This window comes from Ixodes scapularis, unplaced genomic scaffold (assembly GCF_016920785.2).
Source record: "Ixodes scapularis isolate PalLabHiFi unplaced genomic scaffold, ASM1692078v2 PGA_scaffold48__2_contigs__length_671460, whole genome shotgun sequence".
Taxonomy (NCBI): domain Eukaryota; kingdom Metazoa; phylum Arthropoda; class Arachnida; order Ixodida; family Ixodidae; genus Ixodes; species Ixodes scapularis.
In genome coordinates, this window is record NW_024609877.1 from 89,182 (window position 1) to 113,783 (window position 24,602).

The following is a 24,602-nucleotide window of genomic DNA, read 5'->3' on the forward strand; positions in this document are numbered from 1 at the left end:
TTAAACACTTTTGTGACGTTAGTGGTGCGGCTGTAAATCTAGAAAAATGATATGGTTTTTGGCACGGCTCATGGGCTACAAAGCCATTGGAGTTTGAAGGAATCAAGTGGGGCTTGACGCCTACAAAATACCTTGGTGTACCACTCCAGCATATGCACAATCCTAGTGTTTACTGGTCCGAAGCAACAGCCGAACTGAAACGGAAAGTAGCACGCTGGCCGAACCGAGACTTGTCCATTTTTGCGAGGGCAACGGCCTGTAACATCTTCCTTGTCGCCAAGCTCATGTATGTGCTTCAAGTGTTGCAATGTACTCGAAGTAGTATGCAAAAGGTCCATAGAATCTGTGCTATGTTTATCTCGAAATCAAGCTGGGAAGCGATGAGAAGGGATAACCTTTTCCGTCGCATCCCTTTGAGGGGACTGGGCCTTGCACACCTTTTTGTACGAAAACTTGTGTCACGATTCCTTTTTCTATGAGATATCGAACAACCATTTATGCGCACTGTCATTCAAACAAAATTGGCGTGGCACTTACCTACTCTTTTGGTCTCAAGCTGCGGGGAGCAACCATCCAAAATAGGAATTTTTCTCAAGGAGGTTGTCGATAGGTACAATTTTTTGTCAGTTCGCTTTTCTAGGGACTTTTTGTCATCTGTAAGTAGGAAGGGCCTGTCCAATGCCCTGTATGACACTCTTTTCCCAGAGCCCTTGTACCGCGCAGTGCACAGACAAAGCCCTGGCCAGGATGTTCTTTGTCGTGTTAAGAAAATGGCGATCCCGCCGCGTGCAAAAAGTTTCTTCTTTAAACTTCACACCTCGACCCTCCCAGTGAAAGCATGGCTCCATGAGAAAAGTATTTTTGTTCCATGGACCACCAACTGCCTACTGTGTAAAACGCCTGAGACTATAGAGCATGTATTTATTTTTTGTTGGGACGCCCTTTTGTTTTGGGACGTGTTACAGAGGACATTGAAAAAGGACTTAGAAATAACGTCACAATCGATTCGTTTTCTTCCAATTACTTCTCACGAACGTGTGCCGTACGACCTCATAATGCTAGTTGGTCTATACAGTATTTGGTGCTTGAGGATGGCAGTTAGAAGCGCAGACCTTAATCCACGGCCAGTTGAAGCATACTTCGTGGAATTTGTAACCCAATTACGCTGTACCTACACAGATCAAGATGACTTGCCTCCGTGGGTAAAGAAATGTGAAAAACTATGTGAAAACTCCAAAAGTCCTTAATGATATGTGCTAAGCAAATGTATATGTAGCCTGAACATGCCATTGGTGAATAAAACTGTTATAAAGAAGAAAACAAATTTTGTTGTGGTCGAGAGGTTAAAGCGCCGGTACTTGTCGTCACGGCGTGAAAGTTACGGGTTCAAATCGCGCTAGGGACTTCTTTTTTTTTTTTTGTATTTTTCGCGTGTCTTACTTTTTCACTGTGATCCTTTTTTGGAAATCATCCACTTCCACTACTGCGCCTTACACGCTTTTACTGTTTTACTCTAAGAAGTCACCGGTAAACCGTGCTCTCAGGAAATCAATGGTGTCTGCTACCTCTTTGTAGAAGCCGCGTAAAGTGATCGTTTTGCTCGATGACTCTGTACTTACTGCTGTTCCTGTGTACTTTGATAAGAAATATGTTTTACACGTTTCTAGAAACGGGTGCTGTGGTGTTCGATAAAATTTCCATCTCGCCATCAGCTGCCTAACAAAGATATGCCCAAGACCTAGGCCGCCGTCCTCCGTTCGTCGGAAGAGGTTTGATCTCCGCATGGGCTCGTACGTTGAATTCCAAATAAACATTGCAAAAATCCTGTTAAACCTGTTAACTGTAAGTCTAGAACAGTGCATGACCTGAAGAATGTATGTTAATTTTGACAAGAGAAATATATTGCAAACGGCAACTTTGCCAAACGTGGAAAGGTATCTTAGTTTCCATATACGAACGGCTGACTTGACTTTGGTTTCTAAAGAATCCCACATGGGTTTCGGATTGTCCATGACATTCAGTGGCACACCTAAAAGCTGCGGCTTGCTCGTTGTCCACTCGATGTCGACGAACTTGGCAGGTGTTGTACCCCACTCCCCGCACCACGAACCACTACTTTTATCCTTATTCACCAAAGCACCAGACACAGGGCAGTAGTCGTCGACATGTGACATCGCTGTTACGATGCTTGGTTTGTTGGAGCAAATCAGGACCAAGTCGTCCGCGTAAGCCAGGAGTTCGACTTCGCACGCATGAAGGCGAAACCCTTGTATGTCATTGTCATTGATGGTGTTTCTGCAGAGAGGCTCCAGGTAGATATTGAAGAGTAGCGGCGACAGTGGACAACCTTGGCGTACCGACCTTCGAACTAGTATAGATTTTGTCAGAGATCCGTTTAGAAGTAATCTTGTCGATATGTCCTTATAACAAAGCTTTACGCCTTTTTCAATAATTTCGCCAATATTTATGTGCTTTAAGAGCGCAAAAAGAAAATAGTGGTCCACTCTGTCGAACGCTCTTGCGAGGTCAAGTTGCAATATAGCTGCAGAGTCTTGTGTACGTTGGCATATCTCCAACATTGATTGTACGGTGTGGAGATTAGTTTGTATATTTCTTCCCTTGATGGAACATGTCTGATGATCACCGACGACTCGACTTATTACTGTTTGAAGTCTTCCAGCCAGCACTTGAGCAAAAATCTTGTAGTCACAGTTCAGGAGACTGATAGGTCGGTAGCCTTCAACCCTTTGCAGCTTGATTGGGTCCTTGAATTTAGGAATAAGTATGGTATGTGCCTTCCGAAACGACAGTGGCAAGGTATCCTCGGCGTAAGATTCTTTGAAAACGTTGCAAAGAATTGGTGTTAGTCTTTCCTTCCATTTTTTATAAAAGCTTGCAGGCAATCCATCAGGACCGGGAGCTTTATTACTTTTCATTTCGGTGATGTTTTGAGTAATCTCCTGTATATCAAGGGGAGAATTTAGTTTTTCCTTCGTTTCATTTTCTAAGCTGGGCAATTTTGCTATTATTTCACGCAGCCGTGGATGGGGAGAATTGTAAGCAGTGAGAGAGTGCAGGCGAGCTGGTAATCAATCGTCATCTTGTAAACCCTGAGATGGGGAACGATAAAAAAACGGACGAACACAACAAAATCTCAAACGCAGTCGCAAAATCTCAAGCTGCGTTTGAGATTTTGTTGTGTTCGTCCGTTTTTTTATCGTTCCCCATCTCAGGGTTTACAAGATGACGATGGGGAGACTTAATACTTGTTGCAAAAAGTTCGGCGCAATGAGAGACGAATGCATTCTGAATATCGTTTTCGTTTGTCAATTCTTGACCATTTAGTTTTATCACTGACACTGACTTTTTTCGAACGTACTCTCGTTCAGCATGAATGTTTCTCTTCGTGGGCTGTTCACCTTCAATTAGTTGTAGGCTGTTGTCACAGCAGCTCCTTCATAGCGCTTCTTGTCGTAATCTTCGATTTGTTTCTTAATGTTTTTGATTTCATTTTTATACATCCCTGGCTGCTGGCATTCAAGATTGTATAGGTATAAGAGGTCTCTATTTAAGCGCTTCTCTTCTTTTTTTTCATAATACCTAATTATCGATGACCTCTCAATTGCTTGTTCCCGTATCCTCATTTTAAACAGATCCCAACTTTGGCACCACCCGGTTTTGACTTGTTCAAGGTCATGTATGAGACCTTCTACTGCATTTTGAAATTCATTGTCTCCTAACAATGTTTCATTCATTTTCCAACATTCCCATGACTGCGGTCTTTCCTTTCTTCTTTTTCGATCCGAACCTACACTGACAATGACCAGGCAATGATCTGAAAAATATGTAGGGATCACATTGTAGTTACTAAGTGCTCTACTAGCCGAACCAGGTACGTAGATTCGGTCCAAACGCGCATGTGATGAACCCTGAAAGTGTGTGTATTAAAGAACGTTCTGTGTTGTGCAAACATCTATAAGGTCGCAATCCTTAACCAGAGCTCGGAGAACGTCTACATTTGGGTCCATAATTTTCTTGTTCGGAATTCTGTCCTTGACATGCAAAACACAGTTAAAATCTCCGAGCATAATAACATCGAATCTGGTATCAGCATGCATCCTTACTTGATTAAATAAGTTTTCTCTTTGCGCTTGGTCATTGTACGCGTAAACAACGACTATGCGGCCGGGGTTTCTTTGTATAAGGGCATTAGCAACTAGGAGCCTTCCTGCATCCGCACCTTCGACATTCGATAGTCAAAACCTTTTCGAAACGAGAGCGCACATCCAGCAGAATAATCAATTGTTGGGCAGTGGTAGATGTCGTATGAGCTTGCCCATAGGGTATTTGCCGAGAACAGAACATTTCCCTCAGAAACTTTTGTCTCTTGGAGTGCTACCATGTCGATGTTGTGCGGTTCTAAAAACCGAAACAGCTGATATTGTTTTTTGCGCGAATTTATACCTCGAACGTTAAGAGAGCATATGGTGAAAGTACTGGTCTGGGTGGTGCCAAGGTTGACTGTGGTCATTTACACGTTGGCTTCTGATCGGGTTAGGTTGTCTTTTTCCGTTCCTTAAACTTCGACTTTCCTCGCTGTTCTTGTAAGTCCACGCACCCTCGTTCATCTTCACTAACGACGAGGGCATCTTTAGAGCAGCATGGTTCCTCAATCAGAAGGGCTTCACTTGTGTCCACCTTCGCCCCCTTGGTCGTCCTCTCGTCTTTTCCCTCATTCGAAGTAGGCGAAGTTGATTGGATGGACAACTTTCTTGCCTCCTTGGCTTTGTTGGTTGAGGTGTCGTCCTTGGTTCTAGTTGGCGTTTCTTGCGTTAAGACCTCTTCCTGACTAGGCTTGGGTGCTTCTTCATGTTGACCCGAGGGCCCTTCACCTGAACTGGAGGTATTTTCGTGGGATCCCTGAGACTCGCCCATTGGTTCCAAGTCTTTCGTGAACATCTCATCGACGTCCATAATGTGCTCGCTCACATCAGCCACTGGAGAGGCGTTACCTTGTAGCTTAGATGCATAGGTAACAATGCATTCCTCGGTCGAATGTCCAAATCGCCAGCACTGCGTGCAGCGTGGGGTCGAGCACTGCCTGCGGATGTGGCCAATCGCTTTGCAGCGCAGGCAGAGCGGAGGTCGTCCGGGAATGACCACCAGGGTGTTCACTCCGTAGATGTTCAGCGTGTGTGGGACCTTGTCAACCGTGAGGTGGTCTTTGAGGGCGAGGGTCACTATTCGGGTCAGGGTGTCCGTTTCTTCGAGATCTGAAAATCTCCACTTCTCTCTTGCTATATCTTTGACCGTTCCAAAAGGTTCCAACGCCTTCTTGATTTCACTGTCTGGAAGCTGAGGTGGTAGCCACAGAAGCTTCTTCTTGATTTCGTCCTTGGTTGGATCAATCACGAGGCACCTTTTTTGCTTGATCTCAAGCTCTTCGCATGCCTTGATTTTGCATTTTGCGGCTCCGTTGGCGAAGACAGCCATCCAGACATGGCTCATTTGATATGGGCCCAAAGCTATTAGATCAGTTCGTTCAGTCATCGAAAACAGAACTTCCTTGAAGTCTGTTGTCTTGTAGGGCCTTCCGGACATGTCCGCATGCATAAAGAGGGAGTTTGTAACTAGCATACCTGTCGGTAGACGTGGAAGAATGATACGATAATCCTTGGACTGCTTGGAGCATTCCACTACCTGTTCATTTACCCGGTCAACGAGGACCGTCATGCTGCTCTCCTTGGAGCTCATCTTGCGTCTTGCTAAATCACTGCCTTCTTTGCAGTGGGTCCCAGGGCCACAACGGCCCCAGTAAGTGACTTAAAATTGGAAGGCGAAAATTCGGGCGTTCAGTGGCGAGCACTTCTTCTTCTTCCTCAACAGAAGGCGCGAGGCGCGGCGCCGGCGGAGGTATATAAAAATACTGCTACCGCTTTTATCTCGAGTGTTTTTTTCTTTATTTTGGCTCCTATTTGCCCTCCCTGGCCGTAACTTTACCTGCCGCTCCTACAGTATAAAGGGGCGGTCAATTAGACTCCAGTTGAAAGTCCCTGCAATCAGTTTCTGCGAGCGAAATTAGGCTTTTGTGCGTGAAGCGATGCGGATCTCTCCGCCGTTAGACAGGGACGCTAGGTACTTCCTTGTCCCCATGGAGCTGGTCACGTGACGTAAAAATCTCTCCTGGCCGCGGCCGCAGCCGCAGCCGCAAGATGAGCAAACCGGCCCTGAGGTTACGTGACCTCAAGGAGTCACCTATCCCTCAGTATGCCTCCATCCTCCTCCTCAAGAGCTACGCTCTAATCCGGCGTTACAGGGAATTTTAAATGGCTTTTATTTTTCATTTATTTTTATGTTCATCCGGAAAGTGTCTATTCGAAAGACCACAAGCTCTTAATATGGCGTGAGAAGATCAGCGATATTGTCTCGCTCTGATGTGGACTGTTTAGTCCACATCAGAGCGAGACAATATCGCTGATCTTCTCACGCCATATCAAGAGCCTGTGGTCTTTCGAATAGACTCTTTCCGGAATTCAGTCTGGCCACTTTGATCACTATCATCATCTGAAAAATGGCATATTTGCTATACTAATGGTGGCCTTCTGTTGACTGATAAGGAAAGATGTTGAAGATGCTCCTAAGCAGATGATTCGAGGCCTATACATTGTAGTCGTTGGAGCGACTTGAAGCAGGAATTGGACGCAAGAGCTGCGTAAGCGTCCATTTCTAACTCGGGCCCAGTCAATCTGTTAGTAGCACACACTCGGCTTCAAACCCCTTGAGGTATATAACTCTATCAAGGCATCTATGTAAGTTGGCGCTTCGTTCTGACTGGTTGCATCTATTTCGCCTTTGATACTAAAAAACATTGAAAAAGAACTGCGCAGTGAAGCGCTCATTCTCGTTTACCGTTGACTTGCGAAAGTGACGGTGCCCCATAAAATACTGCTGACCACAAGTTCATTGCCGCTATTAGTACGGTAAAAGTCAAACCGACATTTGAGTCACCAGATGGCACTGAATTCCGGAAAGAATCTAAGCCCATTTTCGGAATAACCATGCATGCATTGCTCTTGGCATACTACAGTTACTATTTCTATATTCGAAATAGCTACTAAGAAAACGGTAAATAAGGGTTATGCCAAAGCCAACATTCCAAATTTTCCGCGTCTCCAGTGGGATGACGTCATGCCTTCTGTAACTTGAATAGGTCGAGCAGGCAGTCGAGAAAAATCTGCATTTTGAGCATTTTGTTTTGTTTTGCAGGTGTAATCTCAACCAGCATTTATTCGTGGTGTACTACGCCAAAACAACAAGGAAGAAAACGAAAGAATAATATAACTGGACAGGACGCGGCGTAACTTTACACTGAATGGTTTATTTCGATGACACAATTAAAAAAAAAACAACATAAAAGCAGGCACACTTGACAGAGCACAAAAATATGGTCTAGAAACACACACTCCTCAAATACCAGCGTCATTGGTTCTTCAAATAGTAGAATTCTTTATCAGACAAGGACAAAGAGCGTGCGCTATAACATGAATTGTCATGGTAGGACTTAATCAGGAAAGCCTCGTGAATTTCTCTGGCCGTTTTTGCTTTGTAACAACACAGGTGTCGCCAATGACACGGGTTTCACCAAAGATGGGGCTGCACTTTCCAAAGTTGGGCCCACATTCGCAACGGTCACAGTGGTCCATTAGGTGGCCAGACGGGGACTGCCTAATCGCCAACGCATGCTCTCTGATCTTATCATTGATGCACCTCCCCGTCTGGCCAACGTACACCTTACCGCATGACAGGGGAATTTTGTGCGTGACGCTAGTGGCGCACTCGCGGAACTTATTGACATTTATTTTACACCACAAAACATCTTGTTACCCTTCGAGTACCAGCTGTACTGACCCCATACAACGTCTGACGTCAAGATTTCAAAGTTTCCCATAGAGTCTCTCCAACCCAACTCGAAACTCCAAGCACTTTGCCAAAAAAAAAAAAAAAAAAATTATGGTCACTCGTTATTTCAGTTTTTAGTTAAGATGTGTCTACTAATACGCTGAACCGACTTTGAGGCAAATCAGGGTGACAATTAAAACTTCGCCGGAGCTCTTCACTCAGTTTGAGAAGCAACAGCGTGGCCAACGACGTCCGCGCGACTCTATAGGTAAGAAAATGGCGGCGGTCAAACGTCACCAGCGCACAATGTCACGTGATGCAAGTGGACAAATAAAAGCTGATTCGCATCTCTACGTTTGAGTGTAATCGAGTGCATTGCGCTCGCTTGCAACCGCTTACAATCAGAGAACACCCTGTTACACTGGCACCATCTATCGTCCCCCTCGGGGACTACCACGCTGCTTCAAAAGGGTGTGGTGCAACGAAATACTCAAGAATAAACACATCCGACGTGCGTATAGTTTTTCTCATTTTTACGCATCATTCCTTTAACGTGGGCTGGAAATAATTCTGACAATGAACGAGCGATAATTTCTCGTGAATAGTAAGTAGATTAGAGATCCAAAATAGCGCAAATCTTTCAATCTATTTACACGCAGTCCCAGGGCTCCCTTGTTGATGGCGCCAGACCGGTTCGGGAAAGAGCGTCGATATTCTGAGCGTAGGCACGAGTGTCACCTTTCTTCGTCCCTCGGACGGCCGTGATCGTATAGTGGTTAGTACCTTGCGTTGTGGCCGCAATAACCCAGGTTCGAATCCTGGTCACGGCAACTTTTTTTTTTTTTTTATTTTAGTTGAAAATGACGAAGTGTGATGCACGGCTAGAGAACAAACTGGCACGCTGGTGCCATCTACCCGGAGGCGGAGGTTTTACCAAGCTTTACGGTATGTGCGAGGTCAGAAGTATTCTGTATTTTCCACTCACACTCTCTTTTGGCTATCACTGTCAGTCAAGGCCTCCACTGCCGTACAACGGGAAAGGGAAAGATACGAAGGCGAGGAGGCCAAGCCCCTCGGGGTTCTGCTCGGCGACGAGGCCAAGCCGAGCAGAACCCCGAACGGCCGGGCCTTTTTGGCCTTCCCGTGGCGACGGCGGCCGCGGGCCGCTGCACGACGGATGGACAGGCCCATAATCCACCTTCTTCCAAATATGTGCTGCCACCCAGACACGCGACTGGGTTCGAGGCTGTTCGACTTTTAAAACGTCAGCTACATTCTGTTTGCCCGTTGAGCCGCTGTGACCTAGATACGGTTCTTCCAAACTTCACCCTTGTCCTCATCGGGGGTTATCTTTGGCCCGTGTCTATGAGAACTCGTCACAGGTTCAGTCGTCACAGGCAATTTCGTCATAGGTCAGGCACGTAGCCAGGATTTTCTTTCGGGGGGAAGGGAAGGGGAGGGGGGGGCGCCCATGACAAAATGCTATATGAGGGCAAGGGGTGAGAGGAGGTACCGGGCTCCAGACTTGAACCGTACGCATTACAAGTAATCAAATTACTTGTAATTGATTACTTTTTGGAGTAATTTTGTAATCAGTTGATTACTTTTATTAGGCAGTAATCAGAAGAGTAATCTGATTACTTTTTGAAGTAATAAAAATTACTTCTATTCGTTACTATTTTTTCACGAAACACCCCCCCCCCCCCCTTTCCCGCACATACTTTTTTTTCTGCAATGACAAAATAAAATTTGCATCTTTTTTCGAACAAAAAAATTGCAGATCTGTAGGAAACAACGTCCACCCCTTTGTATGTATAGTTTCTGTGGAATGCCCTTTTTTTCGAACTGGGGCTGGGATAGGGAAGCCCTACCCTACCAAAAAAAAACGGTTTAAAAATAAACCGGAATGAATCCGGAATTTTAATCCGTCATATGGGCCCCTAAGCAAACCGGATTTCTAGAAACCGTAAATGAACCGGAAATACCCAGTCCGGAAACCCAACCGTAATTGGTCGAAGCGGAAGCTGAACCATATCTGGCCAATCCGTAGAGCTTCACCGGAGTGGGTCTAACCGTATATTAAACCGTATCAGGCAACACCTGAATATAATAGAAGTAGTTTAATAGAGTGACACACCTACTGTTTCACCTTCCGATGTACTGCAGCTGATGCTACAAGCCATCCCTTACAAAAATGTCATATCTAGACTTATAATGAAAATACAGATATGGATATATAAGGAATTGGGCAGATATGACCACATCTGCCCAATTCCTTATATACCATATATAGACTGCTTTATATTATCCCGTGTTTGGGCCTGGCAAATAGGGTACCCACCTCATATAAAGCAATTTTCATGTGATGCTCCTTCTAGCATCACATTAAAATTATTGCCATGGGGCAGGTACCATACTTTCAGGTCCAGACATGGAATCATATAATGCATTTCTATGAATATCCACAAAATATACATTTTACTGCTATCCCACACTGCCAAACGTGTGTTTACGTAGATACATCGGCAGAATAGGCCACTGACCAATCTTTAGTGGCCTGGTTCGAAATTTGTAATTCCGACAAATATGTATGCTACAAAAATCAAATGCAGGCGATCGCTAGTTAGCAAACACTGTAACATATCATTCGACGTCTGAAAGTCACAGCCCTTTGGCGGGATTGGTTGTCGAGGGAGCAGACAGATATGGTTTGCAAAAAAAGTTTTATACATAAAAGCGCCAAAATTCCAAACAAGCACTTCCGCCGTTCAAGAAAAAATAATAGTAATATCACACGAACAACCATTAAAATAAACTAAAAATGTAATAGCACACAGACTCCTATTAAAATAAAACAAAAGGAAGGCGACAATTAAGCTGTAAACTATACGAAAGTTCCAAAGTCGTTGATCCTTACTCACAGGGTAAAGTTCTGATTCAACCCTCCGGTTCGAGCACAGCAGTTTTGACATGGGCTTGCTTGCTAGCCTCGTCGTTGAAGTCCTTCCTTGCACCGTGCGATGTTCAAAGTCCCCCAGTCGCTCCTCGTTGGCCTTGTTTTTCCGTTCAGTCCCGACATCATCCCTTGTGACCAACACGTCGCACACACACACACGCACAGACACCATTGTTCGCCGGAAGCAATACAAGATGAAAAGTTCATTACTGCTCCTTGAACACGACGAGGTCACCACCGTTCCCCGGACTGGAAAATGACGAGGGCATCATATTTTTAACTAAAACTTAATAAAGAAAAAAATTAATAAATAATGAACACATAAGTAACAGAAACCCGGACTAAATCATAAGAAAAAGTGAAACAACGAACACACAAATAAAAAAAAGAGTAAAAACACAAAGGACTTACACAGAAAGCTTTTTGTCGGGTCCAGCTCTCCGCATGCAATGGCGTCGTCGGCGGGAGGCACTCACTTGATCGAATGACGTTTTAGCGAACGCCCGCGTTTCATCGAACGACACTTTAGCGAATAGCCGGACGCCGCGAAGCGGCGTTTTCGGGTGGGCCAAGTGAGTTTATATTTTTGTAATGAGTTGCCGCAGACTGTCGCCGCGAAGCGGCGTAAAGCGCAGCGCGACGGATGGGTTAACGCGCGCCCCCGTTATTCGCTAAAACGATCATTCGCTCAAATGTCGCCGTTCGCTAAAATGTCATTCGCTCTTGTGATATGGACCCGGCCTTTAGGGAGGCAATCCTCCCCCATCCGCTTTGACCCCCACCCCCGCACCCCCGGTCTCCCAAAGAGTTCCGCCGCTACTGATGAACCTTGAGCGAGTAGTCTCTGCATCGGGGAAAAAAGAAGAAAAACAGCCTTGCATAACACCATTCACGCACAATTAATAATACTGGTAAAAGCAAGCGATCTACAGACAATAACAAGCTTTCTGAACGCAGGAAAAATAGCTAGCCCTAACGAACAAAGAAACAAACTTCGGTTCCCGTACCATGATCTTCGCTGTTGAGCCGATTTGACGAAGTTCCACTTCTCACAGTCGCTTCCGTCTTTTTCGGACACGTTTGAAACTAAAGCAAACTCCACGCATCACGACTAATCGGGAAATTTAACCGTTATCCGGTCGCGAACGCAGGCATTCAAACGCACACGGCCGATACCATGGAGAATAGAAGGGTAGAAGAGGGCATGACGTCGGCCGCGTAGCCTCCACAAGCCATGCTCCTTTGACGCCTCGCCTCTTTCTCATTTTCCTCCTTACTCTCCTCTCTTACCATGCCAACGTGACCACATCACGTGACCGTAGCTAGGGTTCGTCTTGCTGTGGGGTACTAGAATACACCACAGTCTAGACTTCGACCTGATAAAACCTACCGGACGGAGCGCGCGCAAGCCCGCAAGGAGTCCTTCTACAATCAACCATCCATCTCACACGTGACATGTCACACGCACCAATCGCCAGAGAGATCTGCGGTCACGCTGGGCACAAAATCGTTTAAACTTTTTATGACTAGGCTTCACCAATATTGCAACGTGCCCCCTCCTAGTACTTCTAACCTCCTTGGCCGATACGGCCGGCAAACCGTGCGAAACATAGGCTGTTGATTCGATGAGATTGTTTTCGTATCTTCAAAACGGTTCAAATAAAAGGATAAGCAAACCGCATTATAAAACTCATATAAGACACAGCAATAATAAATTATTGCAGACGTCAGGATTGCCATAATATTATGAATAAGTCCTGTATACGTAGAAAATATTAAATACGAAAGTAAGTACAACGGTTCGAAACGACTTCAGCAGACATGTATCTTTCCAGAAAACATCCTTGGATAACCGGGCAACTGTAGCCTAGTTTGCTGACGCGCTATCATGCAGAGCCTGCGGACGTTGGTTCGAATCCCGGAAAACACTCTTTTTCTATGTTTTTTCTTTTGTATTGGTTTTCATTATTTTAAATCTTTTTTTACCTTTTGTATTAGTTTTTATTACTTTAAATATTTTTTTTTCTCGCCTACTTGTGTTAGTTTTTATTATTTCTAATATTTTTTTTTCTCGCCTTTTTGCATTAGTTTTTATTATTTAAAATATTGTTTCTCACCTTCTTGTATTAGTTTTTATATTTTTTAATATTTTTCCTCACCTTTCTGTATTAGATTTTATTATTTTATAAATATTTTCTATATTTTTGCATTCGTCGGCACCGTTCTTTAGGGTAATAATCACGGACAAGGTGAAAACAAAAAGTGCGAGCCTAAGTTTGAATTGTTGCAAAGCACAAACCGTGGCCCTCTTGTTTTGCCGGGATAATTCATAACCGTAGGCAAACAGTACAAGCCCTTTCAAAGAAGAAAGAAATGTAATAATAATGAGCATATTGCGAGCAAAATGGGAAAATGTGTAAGTGGTAAAACTGCCACAGTAATGCAGCTGAAGTTTGTCTGAAAGCGGCCATCTTCACCCGCTGTCGAATCAAAAATATCGTCATTTTAAGGCAGTAATTTAGCTGAGCTCATAGCGCGCTACGTATTAATTAAGCACATCTCTTAATATTCTGACTTCCGGAAAGTAGTATTTAATTTGTTCTCGTAGATCAGTGCTATCCCCCGCGTGCCGCCAGGTTTTATTTATACAGGCTGCGCTCCGCAGTTTTACTTTTTTATTAGGCCTAGACACGTTTTTATTCCTGAGATTCAAGTGCAGCACGGATAATTAAACTATCTTTCAGAAACGGCATCGTTCAACGTTGTAACAATTATTTTTCGTAGCGTCAAGGGGTCACATTCACAAACCCGGCAGTGTGAACATCCACAATGCAGTGGTGTTTCTCACTTTTTTGCGTTAAAGAAATAAGCTTTTATATTCGCGATCCTCTGGAGCGGTATGTCGTATAACATAATTTATCAAAGCAACAGATATCGTTTGGCTATGGGAACGTTCGAAATATTTCTGTTAGATAATCGTAACTACCACAGAAAGCAGTTGATTCCTGTCTGAAATAGCATATTTTCGCACTCAATTTCGTAGCGTCATAAGCAATAAACACATCTCTTACTTTTCTAGTCTCTGGAAAGTAATGTTTATTATTGTTTTTGTAACTCAAAGCGCGTGCTCAATCATGCCACGTTTTTTTTTCCTCATTTCTAGGCTCCGTTATACCGTTTTTAGTTTTTATCAGGGCCAAACACCTGCGTATACCGCGGACCCTAAGTATAGTACATCAAATTAAACTAGCTTCCTGAAAAAAGTGATGTTCAGCGTTGTAAAATTTATTTTTCGTGGCGTAGGCGGTCACATTCTCGAATCCTCTGCAGCTAATTTTCTTCACCGTATTGTTTTGTCTTGCGTTTTCGCGATAAAACACGTCAGCCTTGCCATGCTGGGATAAAATACCCTAGCGTCGGCAGTCATTTAGGAAGGATTGATCAACGCAAACATTTCCACTCGCTATCCATGAATTGCCACAGTTTGTCAGAATCTCAATGACTTGACTTCATAGTGAAAAGGACGAAAAAAACAAACAAAAAACGATGCCGGTCAGTAAACGTATCTTCCATGACGGGGCTCGCCAGCTTGAACACCAAAGCGCCGATGCCGGCCAGTCACTGAACTTCCATGTAAATACTGGCCATCAAAGGATATATTAGCTTTCACTTCCCAAAATAATTTTTAATTTTTGTGATTGTTTTCTGTTCAGATAAATTCTGGATCACGGTTAATATGAAACATACACTTAACGCCAATGTCAAACCGGTCACATTGTTTTTTTCTTTCTGTGTTGTCTCAAAATCGTTACTAGCGACGTTTCAGACTAAATGAATACTATGTTTTCTTTTCCGCCAGCTCTGCATGACAGTCAATTTACCTCGTTTCTTCATATTGGCTACTGCATGTCAGGAACATTGGTGGTTTTGATAGAACCGAATTGGATGGACATCTGAGAATTCTAACTTATTAGTTATTACACTGAAGGCGACACGTACTGACACATGTAGCGATGTAGGAGCGTCATAGATTTAGAAATAGACGTTTTTTATTATAAGCACGACTAATGATTCCAACCAAGTATCCTTAATCCTAAAGTTAGATTGAACGGAAATCGTATTACCAGATGCACCACTCGCTGAAAGTAACTCTGTCAAATTGCCACAATATTTCAAGATCCGTCCTCCAAGTCATACATGAGAAATTTTTTTTATTTTTTATTTTTCGGCTAATATTGGTTAAAACCAGTTACCGGTAAATACTTTACGGTTACGCTTACGGTTACGTGTTTTTTTTTTATTTCAAATAACAATTTTGTTTCTGTTACGGTTACTGAAAATTTTTGTTCCTAAATGGTTTTCGGTTTCGGTTACGGTTTAAATCCCTGCTTTGCGTACCTAAAGTGATAAAAGCCCCTAAAATTGCCTGCATGTGCACCATAATAGAATGTTCAGCATGCAGGCATAAACAAGGAGACCGCAGGAAAGCTGTCAAAGATACTGAAATGACACTTCCCGATTGTGTGTAAATCTAGCTGTGGCATCGAATTAGTTCTTGTTTTTGTTTGTTTTTATGTGGAGAAAATTATATAAAAAAATTATTTGACAGTTATCAAGCAATTATTTAAAAAATAACTAAAAAATACCAAAACGTTGTTTAAGCATAATAATGAATAAGTATTGCAGAGTGCATAAAAATTCTAGATGGAATCAGATGGCAATGACTTGCACAAAAATCGCCGTGATGTCTCCTTTTTGGCACCGCATATCAGCTGGCTGTCTTCTGCGGTCTGAGCTTTGATCGACGCAGGAGCCCGTACGTACGGTATCGGGATGGATTGTTTGCAACTTGATATTTCAACCATACGCTTGAAAGTCTTCGGCATCAGGCGGCTGATCCGATTTTCTTTGGAACAAGATATGGCAAAGTATGGTTTGTGCAAAGCAGATATTTTCAGTCTAGACTTTGTCCAATTTGTTTTTTAACCGAATTTGACAAAAAATGGTTTGTTCGAACCGCATATTGTGTGTCTGGAATTCCTTCAATTGTACTTTGAACCGGACTCCAAAAATCACGGTTTGTTCGAACCAATTAGGAACATCACGGTTTGTGTGAACCGGAATTTGACTGTCTGGAATTCCTTCAATTTGACTTTGAAGCGGATTGGGAAAATCACGGTTTGTGCGAACTGGAATCTGTCTGTCCGGAATTCCTCCAATTTGACTTTGAACCGGATTAGGAAATTCACGGTTAGAGCGAACCGGAATTTGCGTGTCCGGAATTCCTCCACTTTGACTTTGAACCGGATTAGGAAAATCACGGTATGAGCGAACCGGAATTCGCCTCTCCGGAATTCCTCCAATTTGACTTTGAACCGGATATGAAAATTCACGGTTTGTGCGAACCGGAAGCCACCTCTCCGGTGGGACTCCGGTTTGATCTTAGTCCGGATTTCACTTTCCGGACTGATTTCAAACCGTTATTTTTGCTAGGGTAGGGCGTGACAAAGGCCATTCAGGGCGAAGTTTGAGGGAGCAGAATGTATCTTTGTAAGTCCTTCATTCATACTAGCCCCCTCACGCACAGACACACAGAAATACAAGAAAATCTTGCTTACGGTACCTACTCGCAGCCCATAGGAGAACCAGAACCGAAGAATGTCTAAAACGGATGCAAAATATAACCAAGTCAGTTCAGATACACGTCGAGATCCCGTATTTCCCCTACGTGGTCTTTGTGACAAGCAAGGTTTCAAGGTTGGAAGTAGTTCATTGTTATGAGCGCTAGAGATAAAAGTTTTGACACAATAAAGTAATCGGAAAAGTAACGGTTACTTCCTAAAGTAATGTCCAATTACTTTTGCCGTCAAGTAATGAAGTAATCTAATCGAATACGTTTTTAGACAAGAGTAATAGTAATTGTAATCGATTACTTTTTTATTAACGTGTACAAGACTGGCAGTAATCACAAGAGTAATCTGATTACTTTTTGAAGTAGTAAAATTACCTGTAACCGTTACAACTTGTCCACGGGACCCCCCCCCCCCCCCCTTTTCCGGTCACACGCCTTTTTTTTATGAAATGGCAAAAATAAAATGTGATTTTTTTTAACGGAAAAAAGAAAGATTCTTGCGGAGCTGTAGGAAACGAGGTCAATCTCTTTCTATGTACCGTTTCTGTGGAATGTCCGTTTATTTTTTTTTTCAAGCTGGGACTGGGAGTGGGAAGCCCCAGGGAAGCACAGTGCGTGACAAAGGCCATTCAGGGCGAAGTTTGAGGAAGCGGAATGTAGCTTTGTGAATCCTTCGTTCAAACTAGCCCCCTCACGTACACACACACAGAAATTAAAAAAATTAAAAAATCCTGCTTAGGTACCTACTCGCAGCCCGTAGGAGAACCAGAACCGAAGAATGCCTAAAGCGGATGCAAAATATAACAAAGGCAGTTGAAATATTTTCCCATTTCCCCTACGTGGTCTTTGTGACAAGCAATGTTTCGAGTTGAGAAGTGGTCGGGGCGATTTCTTCCGCTAATGGATACTACACATGATCGGTTTCAAATCCTAGAGCAGCTCTTTTGTATAACATGCGAGCTCATCCACATGTGAATAATAAAATGAGCGACGCAAACTTTGATTGACAACCCTTCCTCAAGCTTTACAAGATCTAGAACCCCCTCTGCTCCCCCCCCCCCCCCCCCCGCACACACACACTGGCGAACACCCAAATCATTAAATGTCTTCAAACGAATTCTATGCTTGTGTCCGCATTGTGAAGGTGCAACGACCACGAAGAGGAAGCCAGTTTTTCTTCTTGAATACTTGTGCAAATGTGAAATATAGGTTTAAAGTAGTTCATTGTTATGAGCGCTAAAGATATGTCTTCACACAATAAAGTAATCGGAAAAGTAACGATTACTTCTTTAAGTAATGTCCAATTTTTTTTCCGTCGAGTAATCAAGTAATCTAATCGAATACTTTCTAGCCAAGAGTAATAGTAATTGTAATCGATTACTTTTTTTTAGTAACGTGTACAAGAAGCTGGTTCAACAAAATAAACTTCGGGGGGGGGGGGGGGGGCCATGCCCCCCTCCCCCTCCCCCCTGGCTACGTGCCTGTCACAGGCGAACCCGTCCGGTAGGCCAACTCGTCACAGGGCATCTCGTACGAGGAATTCTGGTCGTGCCGGAATACTCGTCACGCGAAACACTCGTATTAGGACTTCGTTTTTTAAACAGCGTCACGAGTTTCTTGGGTTTTGTAATAGGATTAGTCAACGTCTAAAACAGTAAGATCCACCATTTGAGTTGCAAGCAAAATAATTATAATGGCATGTGCGTTCCCGGACATATCTTACACCGACTTGAAATAACGCAGCGAATAAATTGATAAACTCGTGATCATACTCTAATTTATACACTGAGAAACAAAAACCACAGGTCAGGCGTAGACCTTTGAGAAATAACTCTTGTCGCATGAGCCCTCGTTTTCATAGCACGCGAAACAACTTCTGCGTGTGCGCGCGTGCGTGCGTGCGTGAGTGCATGCGTCCGTCCGTGCGTGTGTGTGTGTTTATAATGATTATTGTATCAACAATTAGGCTTGATGTTAGGATGCTAGGCTGGGCCATATTACATATTAAAAGGTACATCATGGAACCAAATCTGTCTTCATTGAACTTAGCAGATTACACAAATGTCTCGGATTTAGAAATGAATATTTCTTACAACATTTCAGGGTGTGCTGAATGGGGAAATGATTTACGGAAATGATTTTGAATACCAAGAAACATCCGGCATCACGTAGAATTTTTTATGCGAAAGGCAGCTTTATTATATTTAGTTTAAAAAAAGCGCGTGAAGTAGTAAGGAAGCAGGTACAAAAACGACAACCAAAGGAAGAGCGCACTTTCACTATCCTGCTTATAAAACAAACAAAAAACAAGTTCACCACGCGCTTTTTTTATATGCTTTGTTGTACTTACGCCACAGTAAAGTGGTCTGTTGGATCCCCAAAATAAGTATGGGTGCCACTAACAGCCACAATACTAACGGTCTTAATAAATGTTATTGATTCCCTTGCAGTAGTTTTTATACCAACATTCCCAATAAATATACAGAGCTGCATTTTCTACTAGTTGTATGCGAAATTTCTTTGTACATTGTCACGACAATTTCTGGTACAACAGCACTGAAGTCACGTAAGTTAAGCGTCCCTTAGCTTCAAACCCCTCTTTTAAGCGAAGTCTTACCGCGTATTTCTAAGTCGGATTCAGATTAATTTTGTTGGTAAAAGCATAGTAGAATTAATTCCGGGCGTTGCGGTACTCTTGCGTGTGAACCCTGTTCACCTCAAAACACAGATGACTTTGTGATCAGTGTTCCGCTGGCGAGCGGATCCCCGTGTCGAGTGTTCCATGACGAAAGGATCCAGAACCAGAAGCCCGGTGTGACCAGTAATCAGTAAAGTAAAAAGGTCATTTCATGGTCCCTTTAATAAAGCTTGGACTTGGGTTTGGGCTAGCTGGTTGTACATCGGGGAAAAATGAAATGCGAACAGAGGAGCGCGTGACTCGCGGTACAGGCTGCGCCGCCCGGAAGTGAGCCTAGGGGCGAGGCTGAGTGCAACGTTACTGGAGCAAGCTCAGTTTCACAATTCCGCCTGCGACGTGGGCTCAGTGGAGGTCGCGAGAACAAGCATCGCTGCAATCGAGTCTTGCTTCCGGATTGTCTAGCCTGCCAAGCTTGAATAGCAATACTTGAGCTTGGGCGAGTTGGTGATTCATACTAACACTTCACAGCGCAAGGAAATAGACGTAAACAAAAATAAATTTCAAACACTCATAGAAAGAACACTCACAATGCGCTGACTCTGATCTTTGTGGTGTATTACACTTCACCTTCATCATCATCTTTTTTCTTTTTTTTTTTTTTTTGCTGTTATACACATGGAAGGGGAAAAAAAGGAAGAAAAGAAAAAAAAAAGTAGCTGTCAACGCAGAGGTAGCAGACAACGCGCGAGACAAGGAATAAAATGCTTAGATGGGCCAGTTGGTATATCGTGGGAAAATAAGCGCCAAAAAAACACGGACAAAGAGTAGATTGACAACGACACAGGGCGCTAAGAGAAATGAACTGCAATAAAATGCTTAGATGGGCCAGTTGGTACATCGTGGGAAAATAAGCGCCAAAAAAACACGGACAAAGAGTAGATTGACAACGACACAGGGCGAACTAACGGCGCTGCAGTCGGATCTTGCTTCCTCCCGAGACAAGGAAGCAAGATCCGACTGCAGCGCCGTTAGTTCTCGTGACCGCCACCTGGGCCACTCGTCTCTGGAGGCGAGAATACAAGGAGGTTATAAGTACTAGGAGGGGGCACGTTGCAATAGTGGTGAAGCCTAGTAATAAAACGTTTAAACGATATTGCACCCAACGTGACCGCAGATCTCTCTGGCGATTGGTGCGCGTGACATGTCACGTGCGAGAGGGATGGTTCATTGTAGAATTCCTAGCAGGCGTGCGCGCGCTCCGTCCGGTAGGTTTTCTCAGATCGAAGGCTAGACGAAGGCTAGCTACAGTCACGTGATGTGATCACGTTGGCATGGTAAGTGAGGAGAGTAAGGAGGAAAATGAGAAAGAGGCGAGGCGTCAAGGGAGCATGGCTTGTGGAGGCTACACGGCTGACGCCATGCTCTCTCCTACCCTTCTATCCTCCTTGCGAGAGCTGCGAAACTGAGCTTGCTCCAGTAACGTTGGCTGTGTGGCCTACTCTCATGTGTATACGCCCCTCACTCGGCGCTTCCCAAGCTTCGGCATTGCGCCTCTCGGTACGCTGAAAGCTATCCCTAGTAGCTATCCCCGCTATCTCTGCTCGCTCGACGCTTGCGGCGCGAGGAAGCTCGTCCCTAATGATGGCAGCTAGAGCGCGCGCTGGCTCGCGCGCTCTAGCTGCTACTACGCAGCACACATAAAGGCTCCTTAGCTGCTACTATACTCCGTTTCACCTAGGGTGCCTTCATGTGCGCTTTGCTTAGGGTGGAGACATCTGGCCATTTTGTTCTCACTTTTACATTTCTTTTTTTGTTCAGAAGCGCCTGAAAGAGCGTGTCCCTGGCACGCGTCTGTGGCGCTGACTGTGGTATGCCGACATTTTGTTTTCATCGATTTCTTTGTATTTTCCCCGTGAGCCCGTGCTGTCGGCATCGGGTACTACAAAGGGTGGCATCATTCTAAACAGAAGGTCATTGAGGCACCCTAGTTTCACCTTATGCTGTACCGCAGAGAAGGCTAGAAGCGCGAGCTCAAAGCGTTGGGAGCTGCTCTCAACGCGCGAGGGCTTGTGCCACCGAGATGAGCCCCGGAGCAAGTAGCTAGTGCTTGTAGGCTTTCCTCTGGTACGTCATAAGGTCAAACAGTATTAGCGAGGTGCGCGACCGAAAACGCCGCTGCGGTCAGCTCTCCACGATTGGCCAAACCATGGGCACATGTGCATTGTCAGGTTGTCAACTTTGACGGTGTTTCGGATTGCGATGGCTCCTAGCTTCCACTGTGCTTTTTAAACACACCACCGAACTCGTCGTCGCACCTGATGGTAAGTAGCCAGGATAACAACTGGTGACGTCAGGGCGAAGCAAATCCCAGTCGTGACGTCACGGATGGAAACCATAAGAGGGCGCCACCGAAACATTTTGGCGCTAATACACGTTTGCAAGTCCGGCTTTAGGGCGCCGCCATGTTGCTCGGCTGGGGTGCGTTTGAACGCGTCATAATCCGATTACGAAGCCTTGCTAAGGCGTCGTAATCGGATTATGGCTGTGCCCAAGCGCACCCCAAATAACCAAGATGGCGGCGTCCTGAGACCGGACTTGCAAGCGAGCTTTCTCGCGCCTCGCGCTCCCCAAGCTTCGGCGCAGTGCCGAAGCTTGGGACGCGCCGAGTGAGGGGCGTATAGACCGTTTTATCGTTGGTAGCGCCATTTTGAGAGCGAGAGAGAAAAGGGGAAAGGGCTACCGGCGCTTTCCCCCTTTCTGATTGTGTAGAAAGAGTAAAAGTCCCGGATGAGAGGCTTGGCCGGTGTTGGGTGTCTGCTGTGCCCCAACTTCTTTCGCACTTTTTTTTCTGTTTTAGACTCGCAAACTTAATTAGAGCCACGGGCTTCGATGGCAACAGTCCCCCGGTCATCGGGACACCATTGCTCGGTCATAGGGTGCACGAATAACGACAGAAAGCGTCGAATACCGCCCAAGGACCTCGTAGCTTGCATGGAATTCGGCAAGGCACGTGCGGCTGCAATGTTTTGAAGCTCCACTGCTTTCCGCCTGACTGGAAATGATGAACCATTCATAAATTTTTGCTTGCAATAGGCCCATTTCAACGCACCCGTTTTTAGTAATGAACAAGCGATACACAAAACGGGAACCTCAATTAACTTTTGTAAACACCCGGAGCTGCTACATATCGTTTTGCTGCGCTGCTTTTATCTTGCGTGTCCGTGTTCTCGTATTTCATTAGAGAGTTTTAGTAGATCGTTCCGATACCTCCTATAGCCCCGCTAACGATACTATGTATGCGCAGGGGAGGCGGTGGCGGAGTATCGGGTATCGTTATCGGAGTCATGGGAACGATCTACTAAAACTCTCTATTGTGGATGAACGACGAAGACGTTCTAGATGTGCTTATATCGAACCGCAGAAAGCGTCAAAGCAGCCACGAATTATTTTACTATTTGATGCAACATTTTGAGTACTAACCTCCAATTTCTATCACTGACACGTTCGCTGCCGCTGTTCCCCCCATTGCCGCACAGGCGGCTGCCATGACTCGAACAAAGAAACGTACATGCAGGGCTCGAAGACGCAGATCGCAACACACGAGTCGTACCCTGGAGCGACTATCCAGCGCTTCAAAGCGCCCAATCAACAGAAACAACCCAAAAAACCCACCAGCGGCACTCCAAGGAGCGCTTTTGCCGGCTCTCTGGTATCGCACAGGGGATCGCTATTCAGGAAAACCGGTAGAACTACCTTTTCAACTATTTCTAGCCTCACCCGGCGGCGGAAATAAGCCTTCAACTAAGTGTTGTAAATGATGAAATCGAGTCAGTCACCACTACAAATTATCAATATTAAGATAAATTCAGTTACAAAATTTTACAAGCTGAAACAGCAATTATCACCAGAAAACTGCCACGCACCTTGCGAGCGTACCCCATGTTCATCGGCGGTACAGCGTTCGGTGCGCGCTTCATTCACAAGCTGTTCCGAGCACAGTCGAAAAGATGGTGTTGAGGAAATGTCTTTTCGGTTTACGAACGCAACCCACTGCCGCCAAGACCGGGATCATGTGGAAAGCGATGGAGCTTAAAGAAATTGCAGCCGCTCTCGCCTTGCCAGATTCCTTGCAAGCTACATAGGTCCTCGGACAGTATTCGACGCTTTCTGTTGTTATTCGTGCACCCTATGACCGAGCAATGGTGTCCCGATGACCGGGGAACTGTTGCCATCGAAGCCCGTTACTCTAATTAAAGGACCCATGAAACGAATTTCGGGCTGGAGTAAATCAATTTTCATTGGGATTTTACTAATAGCACATCGTTCAGTGGGCCAAAAGAACAGAGGTAGAAAGTCAGAAGCCTGACTTTCGCTACAAAAATTTGCAAAACATAGCGGACTATTTCGTATCTCCTTCCCTTCGTAAACTCTCCGCCTTTTCACTGTGATACATCCGCGGACCCCGCAGCGCGTCACCGCGCTACTAGCCACCATAACCGGGCCCCCGCAGCGCGTCACCAGGACCCAAGCGCACGTCACGCGACACCGGACCTCACTTAATCCCTTTACCCCTAAGCTGACATTGCGGTGGAAGCTACGCGCTTGCCGGACCAATCAGCCGCCTGCCTTTCATCACCTGACCTCATTCTCTGCGGGTCGGTATGCGCGAGAGAGCGTGATCACGTGGAAAATGTGTGGCTGGCCCAACGAGCACGTAGCTTCCACAGCACTGTCAGCTTCGGAGTGAACGGGGTGGGGAAAGCAACTAGTCGGAATTTTGAGCGACGGGCTAACCTTCTAGGGGGACAATGGCTGTGTCCGGGCTACACAAGCGAGATTCCGAGCAAGACGGGACTCCCTTCTTTCCGACTTCTTGAATTGTTTGGTACAATGCGCGATTTATGAGTTGAGGAGGAAAGCTAAACAGAAAAAAGTTGAAAAAGCGTTTCATGACTCCTTTAAGTTTGCGAGTTCAAAACAAAAAAGAAAGTGCGAACGAAGTTGGGGCACAGCAGACACCCAACACCGGCCAAGCCTTTCCTCCGGGACTTTCACTCTTTCTACACAATCAGAAAGGGGGAAAGCGCCGGTAACCCTTTCCCCTTTTCTCTCTCGCCCTCTTTCAGTAAAGCGTCGTAGGCCACACACCCTCGGCCTCTAGACTCACTTCCAGGTGGCGCAGCCTGTACCACGAGCCACGCGCTCCTCTGTTCGCATTTCATTTTCTCCCATTGTACATAGCTCAATGTGCTGCTCGGCGAAGTTCTACAGAACACACGCGTCACCAGAAAATGAAAAGGAAATTTTCATTTTCTGTTCACGCGTAAGTTCTGTAGAACTTCGCAGTGCATGCAGCACATTTAGCTAGCTCATGCGATGCTCGGGTTCAATCTATGAGCCGCATTGAAATATCGTCACTGGGAGGTACTGTGATCCCCCAGCTACGTCACCAGGTTTTGAGAAGGGGGTAATAAAAG

At 45.0% G+C, this 24,602-nt stretch overlaps 1 protein-coding gene and 1 non-coding gene across 2 annotated transcripts in view; both read left to right on the forward strand.

The window, feature by feature from the left end:
• The window catches only part of LOC8026203 (transforming growth factor-beta-induced protein ig-h3-like), a 137,659-nt gene that overhangs the window by 77,560 nt on the left and 35,497 nt on the right, over positions 1-24,602 (forward strand). The window lies entirely within an intron of this gene.
• Trnah-gug lies at positions 8,658-8,729 on the forward strand. The gene has a single exon. It is a non-coding gene; the product is annotated as a tRNA-His (tRNA).